The following is a 9,294-nucleotide window of genomic DNA, read 5'->3' on the forward strand; positions in this document are numbered from 1 at the left end:
GTGCTTGGTGATGTTGCATAATGTGCTCGTTCAGAAGTTTCAGAGTTGCGGCCGTGAGCCCTGCCTCCGGACTTCCGAACCCTCTTTTGTGCTTTGCCTCGGTTTGCGAACCAGGCTCGGTTTTCTTTGTTTCTTTTCCCGAGGGGAGGGAGAGGTCCCGTAGACCATCTCTCAGTGGCCGTGGGCTACATTTTGTGGCCGCAGGCCATTTTGCCCATTTAGGAGTCCGGTTTCCGGTTTTTCGGGACCGTTGGCCGTGTGCCCCAGTTCGGGACCGCTTAACCATCTCCATTTGCTCTGATTTTTGGCATACATCTTATTTTCTCCCTTTTGAGGGACACTGGGGTCTGAGAAACCCACTTCGTGGCCGAATGCCACTTTCGGTGCTTAACAACCCATTTTCGGGACCCCGAACTGCGCGTTTTGGCCCCCGAACATTCGTTTTGCAACGGCTTTCGTTCATTTTTGGCAGGTACCTCTGTTTTATCACTGGGAAGGCCGTAGAAAGGTGGGAGGCCAGTAATTGTTGCAGCAACCAGTTATATATCCTCCGATGCCCTCCGATGCCCGTTTTTCACACTTCCGGGCTAATGTTGAACACCTTGGGGCCACTTTCTTGAACTTTGAACCACATACTTGTGATGTACACACATGGGAGGACCCTAAAAGTTGGTGGCCGGCCACTAATGTTGCTTGACCCTTTTGAACCCCTCCTTCCGGGCTAATGTTGAACACCTTGGGGCCACTTTCTTGAACTTTGAACCACATACTTGTGATGTACACACATGGGAGGACCCTAAAAGTTGGTGGCCGGCCACTAATGTTGCTTGACCCTTTTGAACCCCTCCTTCCGAGCCAATGTCGAACACCCTTGAGCCACTTTCTTGGACTTTTAACCACAGGGTTGTGTTGAGGGCACATGGGAGGACACCATTATGTGGTGGCCGGCCACTAAACCAACTTGACCCTTTTGACCCCTAGCCGGCCGGCTAAGGGGGTATGGCCGGCCAGCCACCTGCAACAAAAATACCTGGCCGGCCATGATCCTCACACTGTTCACTTTACAGCTGTATAGCTTTATCCCCCAGAAAATTTCTATATCCGGGGGATATTTTGTGGGGGAAAGCTTGCCTCCTTTTCCCCCCACCTTTTGCCCCTCTTTTTGGTCCATATAACCAAGGGTCAACACTTGTATTAGGGGTTAGAGAAATTGCCTTCAAGTATATACATTCAAACCTCCCTCTATCTCTCTCATTTCCTCAAAAACATCCAAGTTCTATACTTCATTCCTTCATCACCACCAAACACCACCACCACCACTCCATTTCCAGCAACAAGGAGGGCTTCTCAAAGGCTAAAGGTTCTGCAACTTGGTCCAAGAAGCAACCAAAGATTGGTCTACAAGGGTGAGTTGCTATTTCACCCTTTTTGGGCTTATTTTTGCAACTTTTCTTAACCATATATGCTTTTTTCTTTGAGCTCCGGCCATAACTGAAAGTGGCCTTGTTTTGAGCTCATTTTCACTTTTTCTTAAGGGATCAACCCTGTTTGATCCCCCCATATTGCACTTGCTTCAATACCCTTCTTAAATACCGTTTTCTTGCATGATTTTTTTAGCTTGTGTGTGATCTGTTTTGGAGCATGATGTAAACTGTAAATACGCTTATTTTGAGCCCCTCTTCAACATTGAAGAAGGAATCAACACTGTTTGGGACCTCCATGCTATGCTTGCCTTTATACTCCCTTTTTGGTCCCATTTTTGCATGCTTTGGCAGCCTATTGTGCTTTGGTTTTTGGCCATTTTACAACACTGAAAATAGTCTTATTTTGGTCCATTCTTCATGTTTAATTTAGGGCCTTTCATGGTTTGGGACCTCCATATGTCACTTCATGTTATATCTCTCTTTTGGTCCCCATTCCTGCATGTTTTGTTAGCCTATCATGCTTTTGTTTTTGGCCATTTTACAGTTCTGAAAATAGTCTTATTTTGGCCCATTCTTCATGTTTCATTAAGGGTCTTTGGCTGTTTGTGGAATATTTTGCATACCTCATGTTATAGCCTCTTTTGAGCCTTATTTTGCATTGCATTTCTAGCATGTTTTTATACTGTTTTGGAGTTTTTACAGTTCTGTAAATATGCTTATTTTTGGTCCCTCTTCAATGTTGTAGAAGGGAATTTTTCAGTTTGGGCTTTGCATATACCCCTTGCCTCTTTGGCCACCTTTTGGCCCTTTTTCTTGCATAGGAGTGCAGCCATACCTGTGTTTGTTTTTGGGGTTTTTACAGTTCTGGAAAACATCATATTTTGGGCCCCTCTTCAACTTTGTTGAAGGGCCCTAACCTGTTTGAGGACAGCAGATGTGAGTTGCTTCTTAATCTCATGTTTAGGGCCATTTCTTGCATGCTAATTTTGCCCTGTCTTGGTTTGCTGTTTGGCCATGCTATAAACTGGAAAAGTTCATATTTAGGGGCTGCCTTGCTTCTGTCTATTCATTGTATGTGCCAATTTTGTATGTTTGGTATAGCTATTGGCCATTTCGCGAGCCAAAATTCATATTTCGGGACTATTCCCTGCATCGGGTGTGTTTTCGCCTCATTTCGGGGCTGTTTTCCCCCACATTTCATTTCTGAAAATCCATTAGCATGCTTATATGTCATTTCCATGCCATTGCATTGCGTATGCCATTGCCTCGGTTTGCGTGCCCGCGTGCACGCATTTCGAGGCACTTCATTTTCACCCATCGGCCTCTTATGTGAGTGTGGCTGAGGCTCTCTCATGTTAGTGTAAGTCCATGTTGCATTCTATATGCCATTTTTGCCATATTGCATTGCGTATGTCATCGCCTCGATTTGCGTGCCCGCGTGCACGCATTTCGAGGCACTTCATTTTCATCCATCGGCCTCTTATGTGAGTGCGGCTGAGGCTCTCTCATGTTAGTATAAGTCCATGTCGCATTCTATATGCCATTTCCATGCCATTGCATTGCATATGCCATCACCTCGGTTTGCGTGCCCGTGTGCACGCATTTCGAGGCACTTCATTTTCATCCATCGGCCTCTTATGTGAGTGTGGCTGAGGCTCTCTCATGTTAGTGTAAGTCCATGTCGCATTCTATATATCATTTCCATGCCATTGCATTGCATATGCCATCGCCTCGGTTTGCGTGCCCGTGTGCACGCATTTCGAGGCGCTTCATTTTCATCCACCGGCCTCTTATGTGAGTGTGGCTGAGGCTCTCTCATGTTAGTGTAAGTCCATATCATATTTCTCTATCATTTGCATTGCGTATGTCATTTTCTCGGTTTGCGTGCCCGTGTGCATGCATTTCGAGACATGTCATTCCATAGCATTGTGTATGTTAGGATTGTATCTTAGTTGCATTTCATGCATGTCATGCATATTGCATCGTGTTCGGAATAGGAGTTAGCCCGGGCACGGGAAACGAGGTGCATTTCGTACTCCGAGTGACGGAATGTATCTCAATTCCCCAGTCACCGACACTCCGGATCACCCATGATGGAGTTAGGTCTTCTAGTGTTTTCATGTGCATTCATCCTATATTGAATTGTGCATTTCGACTCCTCGGCCACCATGCCTCGGTATGCGTGATTGGTGGCACGAGGATCGAGACATGCATATATCTGTGAAAATACATTGCTATGCCCCTTTCCTGCTCTCTGTTGCAGCAAAATGAAGAATCAGCAATTTTTCAGGACTTGGCACGCTTTTCAAGAATAACTGCTAAACAGAGGCTAATTGGGGCATCCTGGTGGATTTCCGCGCAAGGCAGCCTAAATGTGCATCATTCATCAGAAGCAAGGCAGTCCCTGGCTTGCACGCCAGTTTTTTACAGTTTTTTTAGTTAATTCGTTAATTAATTAGGAATCTGTATATTATTTGGACTGTAATATTCTTTCATTTGGAACTGTATTATTTATTCGGACCCTCTGCGCGAGGGCACAATTGTAATAAGTGTGCGTGTGTGTGTTGTATGTCTTCCAACCCCACGTCTTTCTCCCTTTTATTTATCCGCTTTTGATGGTTAGATTAGGGCATGTTTAAATTAGCATACAGTATGACAGCATGTTTGCATTCATTCATCTGTTTTGCATGCACCGGGCTCGGCGCATCATACTAACTGCATTTGTATTTCAATTCCAAATTGAATACATGTTAGTTGTAGCATTTCATATGCCATGTTTAGAATAGCCGAACCTGCTATAGTTGCATTTTGCATGTGTTACATTAGGCATTTCTGTATACTTAGGATTCATGCATGATTTCTAATGAGTTTCTATTTCGGCTTGGAGTACTCGGTAAGTTTTATGCTTTAGCATCCTTGCATGCGTGTGAGTGACTGCCATGATAGCATGCTTACCAAGAGGCTATTTGCTTATGTGATATATCTGCCTGAATGCCTATGGGTGAAGGTTGGGTTACTTAAATTGGAATAAATCATCAAATGTTTTAAGCCTACTTGCGAGTAGCAAACCACCTTTCAAAAATAGACATGAAATGTTTTGTTCCAATTCAGGCGATCCAGTCTATACTTGTATGCTGTGCGCATCACATAGTAACCTAGGCTAATAACCGGAATAAGAACACACAATGTTTTCAAAAATAGATATCATGGTTAGTAGAGGCCGGTCTCTGACCGGGCGAGCGGGGGTGCTCACGAAGTGACCTTCCCCAATCGTACCCAAGTTCCCGAGCCGAGGCAACTTTGGTGATGACGGACACGTGGCCTTAGGCAACGAGTCAGGGTTTCCTAAATTTCCCAAAATAAAATATTTAGGTGGCGACTCTGTATCTGGCAAAGCAGTCCATGTTTGGCACTTCTTTCAAAAATCTGTTTTCTCAAAACGATTTGCCAGATTTGGACTCTTTGGTTCAGATTTAGAACCGTGACTACAAATCGAGTCCGAGCTGTAGCGAGGTCCCCCACGGGCTTGTTACACCTGTCACTGATGGCCGACAGTGTGCCACCCTTGGCCGGCAATGGACCACCTTTGGCCGGCAGTGATCCTTCCATGGCCGGCAAGCCACTGGTGACTTCCCCTGCAATGTTTTGGTAAGGTCCAGCAACAAGCGCTGAAAGACACCCTGCAAATAGAGCCTCTAAAGAGCAACCGGAAGGCGTTTCAAGGCAAAGAACCGAAGCGAGCATGCATGCCTCCCTCCTTCAAATAGAGCTGGAATAGCACCATTTACTGCTTTCTCTACCTGCTTGTTGTCATTCATTAGTTAGTTAATTAGTTAGTTAATTAATAAAGTTGTGTAATAATTAGTTGCAGCTAGTTATTCAGTTTGGTTCTGTAATAATTAATTAGCTTGTGAGTTAGTTAATTAGGTGGCTTGTATTATTTATTCGGTCCCTCCGAGTGAAGGCAAATTTGTAATAACTGTGGGTGCGTGTGTGCATGTCTTCCAACCCCATTTCTTTCTCCCTTTTATTTACCCGCTTATGATGGTTAAATTTAGGGCATATTTCAATTAGCATACCTTATGCTATGCATGCGTGCATTCATTCATATGTATTGCATGCACCGGGCTCGGCGCATCATACTAACTGCATAGTATTTCAAATCTAACTTGAATACGTGTTATCTGTTGCATTCCTAGGATTAGCCGAGCCTATTCTAGACTGCATTCTGCATGCGATACATTAGGCACTTAACATGGACTTGGATCATGCATGATTGCTAACGAGTTCTCTGTTTTGGCACGGAGTACAATGTAAGTATTTATGCTTTAGCATCTCGCATGAGTGTGATTGTTAACATGACAGCATGCTTACCATGTGGCTATATGCTTATGTGATATACTGCCTGAATGCCTGTGGATGAAGGTTGGATTACTTGAATTGGGATAATTCATTGAAATCTGCATTTTAGCCTACTTGCGAGTAGCAAACTTCAAACATTTCCAAACAAACGGATATGCAATGCTTTGTTCCAAATTAGGCGATCTAGTCTATATTTGTATGCTGTGCGCATCACATAGTAATTCTAGCTAATTAATCGGAATAAGAACACATGTGTTTTCGAAAACGAGATATCATGGTTAGTAGAGGCCGATCTTCGGATCGGGCGAGCGGGGGTGCTCACGAAGTGACCTTCTCTAATCGTCCCCAAGTTCCCGAGCCGAGACAACTTTGGTGATGACAGACACGTGGCCTTAGGCAACGAGTCAGGGTTTCCTAAATTTCCCAAAATAAAATATTTAGGTGGCGACTCTGTATCTGGGAAAGCAGTCCATGTTTGGCACTTCTTTCAAAAAATCTGTTTTCAAAAATGATTTGCCGGATTTGGACTCTTTGATGATTCATCGGTCTTGCATTGCACTCTGCTAGATTAGATACAGGACCGTGACTTTGAGTCCTGAACTTCAGTGAGCCCATAATGAACAAAACGGTGGGGGATTCCCTCCCGAGGCGTTCGGGGACGTCTACAATTTATGGCGACTCTGCTGGGGAATTAGAGAACTTGACTCGAACTCATGATATCTTGTTTTGATTACACTTATGTGTTTCTTTGCATTGCATGTGCATTGGTGCGCCTAGGACACCGTGTTTGCCGTATGCTATTCCTGAACGGTTTGCCGGAGGCTCGCTTTGCGAAGCGTGCCATAAAGCTGACCGGTTGCGAGCTCTGCCACGACGGGAACACAAACCCCGATTTTACCGGGGCACCCTTTTTGACCATTCGACCTAGTGCATATTCAGAATCCATAGTGATCATTCCAAACTAGGACAGGTTGCTTACCCGATTATAGGTTGTTTGAAACCGCTGTGTGCGTAGTGAAACCCTAGCTCCTGACAAAATAGGATAGGGAAACCCTACTCCAACATAGGGGTGTTTTGGCTCCATTCAGTTCAGCGGATCTATGATGATGCAAAATTCAGAGGAAATCGTGGTTATGGCAGCCGCATTAGACCAAGGAATCATCCCGCAAAGCGAGACCAATGTCGATGTACCACATCCACCCAGGTCGCCTACTGCACGCCCGATCTGGGAGCCCCAGTTATTTCAGGCCCGTGAACCTATCACGTTTGAATTAATGGGAATGATTGGTGACCTTCAGAAGTCCGTAGCGGATCTCGCTTACGGAATGTCAGCTTCGCCACCAACTGCATCATATGCCGGAAATTTTGTACCGCAGGAGCCCCCGCTACTGGGGCGAATTGTGATCGAGCTCAGCCAATCTCAGGTTGTCTCGAGCTATTGCAATGACATGTCAACAGCAACCCAAACCCTTGATCAGGCTGAGGCCAGAGGTAAGAACAAAATGAAGGCAGACACCGATCCCATTGAACAACTGTCGTGGGCAGTCGAGGTTTTGAAAGCCGGGGGGATGAATAAGCAGCAGGTATTCGCAGTTGTGGCCAAGACTGTAGATGATGCTTTCCCCACTCCAACCGAGGGCAGTTCAAGCCAGACGGAAAACCGGGATAAGCCCCGTCATGCCAGAACAGTTCCTTCCACTCATAAACCTGCACCTGGAAGAGATCAGAAAGCCAAGGCAGTGCCTGCCTGCTAGTGCGTCTAGCAAGAATCCACAGACTTCGAAGTATCTACCCCGAGGGCGCAGACTCTTTCACGCTCTCTACATGCCTCTGTCTAAGGCACTACAAATCCTGGCTGAAAAGGGGCATCTTAAACCCCTCGAGCCTAGGCCTCTCCCCAGTCATCTTCCAGCAGGCCATGACGCTACTCAGTACTGCGCATACCATCAGCAAACCGGTCACGCCACTGACAACTGCTTCCGTCTTCACCACGAAGTACAGGACTTGATCGACAACGAGGTCATCCTCCCACCTACCTCAGCAAAGTCTGTCACCACTGAGCTTTTGGACTTTGAGGATACCACGAGTATGTGATCAGGGGTTGGACCACCTGTGGGCGGCGCTCAGTATATTTCAGATGTGGCGTGTGGCACGCACTGTTTTGAGCATTTGCGAATGCTGGTTTTTGTAGCCTCTGACTTGGGTGTTGAGTCAGTTCTGTGGTTTTGTTTTGAGTCTGTCTCTTTGTTTTGAGTCTGTCTTTTTGATTAAAGGTCTGTCTTGTTGTATCGAGTCAGTCCTGTTGTACAGAAGTCAGGTGATTCCAGGGGTGTTACTTTGGATATCACTATTTTGTTTTGTGTTTGTCCTTTTGTTTTCTTTTGAGTCTGTTTCTGCCGGGGAGCCAGTAACACCAAAAAATTTGAATGGAACAGCAGTAATTTTCACACTCTTGCATTTGCTTCTACCTTGTGCCGGTTGTGCCAGAAAATCTAGGACGAATTGGCGGAGCATCTCACCTGCTCTTCTGCACCTTTAAATCATTGCATTGACCTAAGTTTTTCAAAACTTTTTCTAACACAATGTGTTGAAAACAAAGAAGAAGGAATTCCTCGGGATTTGCAAAAATTTGATCAATTGAGAGAAAGAGAGGCGTGCTAAGCCCTTAATGAATGAGATCATGTTTGTTAATGTGAGTACGGAGGAGGACCCTGGCTTGATCCAGATTGGTTCTACATCGTCTTCCGCGCGAGCGATTAGTCGCTTTCTTAAAAGATTTCAAAAAAAAATGTTTTGCGCTGTCTTGCGAAGATCTGTGTAGAATCACTCTTGAGATTGTGCAGCTTAGGATCGCTCTCAGCCCCGAGACTCGACCCCTCACTTTCAAAGCTTGAACTTGGATTCAGATTGTTCAACGATCAACTACAATGTGAGGCCTGTGTGGCCAGATTTGAAGCAGCCCATGAATTAGCGGCAAGAAAGTCAGATCAAGAAGACCAGATGCCATCAAAAGAAGCTTGCAAAGCTAGATCAGAAGCACCCCTAGAACTAGGGGCAAAGAATTTCAAATGTGCTCGAAGAGCCGAAGATGGATCATTCCACAAACCAAAGAAGGCCGGCAAGAATGCCAAGTCCCAGATGGAGGAAAGAAGAAAATATCGCTGAAGGATAACCGAGTTCCTATCCACAACACTAGGGGCAAATTCAGCCCCCATGGGATGGACTCCTACATCATCAGCGAACAGCGACCACTCTCCTGGATACGGATGGCTTCAAAACCGTGAAACCATTTGGCATGAACTTGTTACACTTTTACCCTTTGAGAGGCTCGCTGGGCCGAAAACTCGGAAGGGCGACCCAGGCAAAAGTTAGAGCAAGAGAAAAATACAAAAAAAAAGAGAGAAAAAATACAAAAGAAAAGAGAAGAGAAAAGATGAAAAGATTTGAAAAAGAAAAGACAAGAAAAAATGAAAAAAAAAAGAGAAGAATTGAAAAGAAAAGAAAAACA

Source organism: Camellia sinensis, chromosome 14 (genome assembly GCF_055761805.1).
Source record: "Camellia sinensis isolate YWXY chromosome 14, ASM5576180v1, whole genome shotgun sequence".
NCBI classification, from domain to species: domain Eukaryota; kingdom Viridiplantae; phylum Streptophyta; class Magnoliopsida; order Ericales; family Theaceae; genus Camellia; species Camellia sinensis.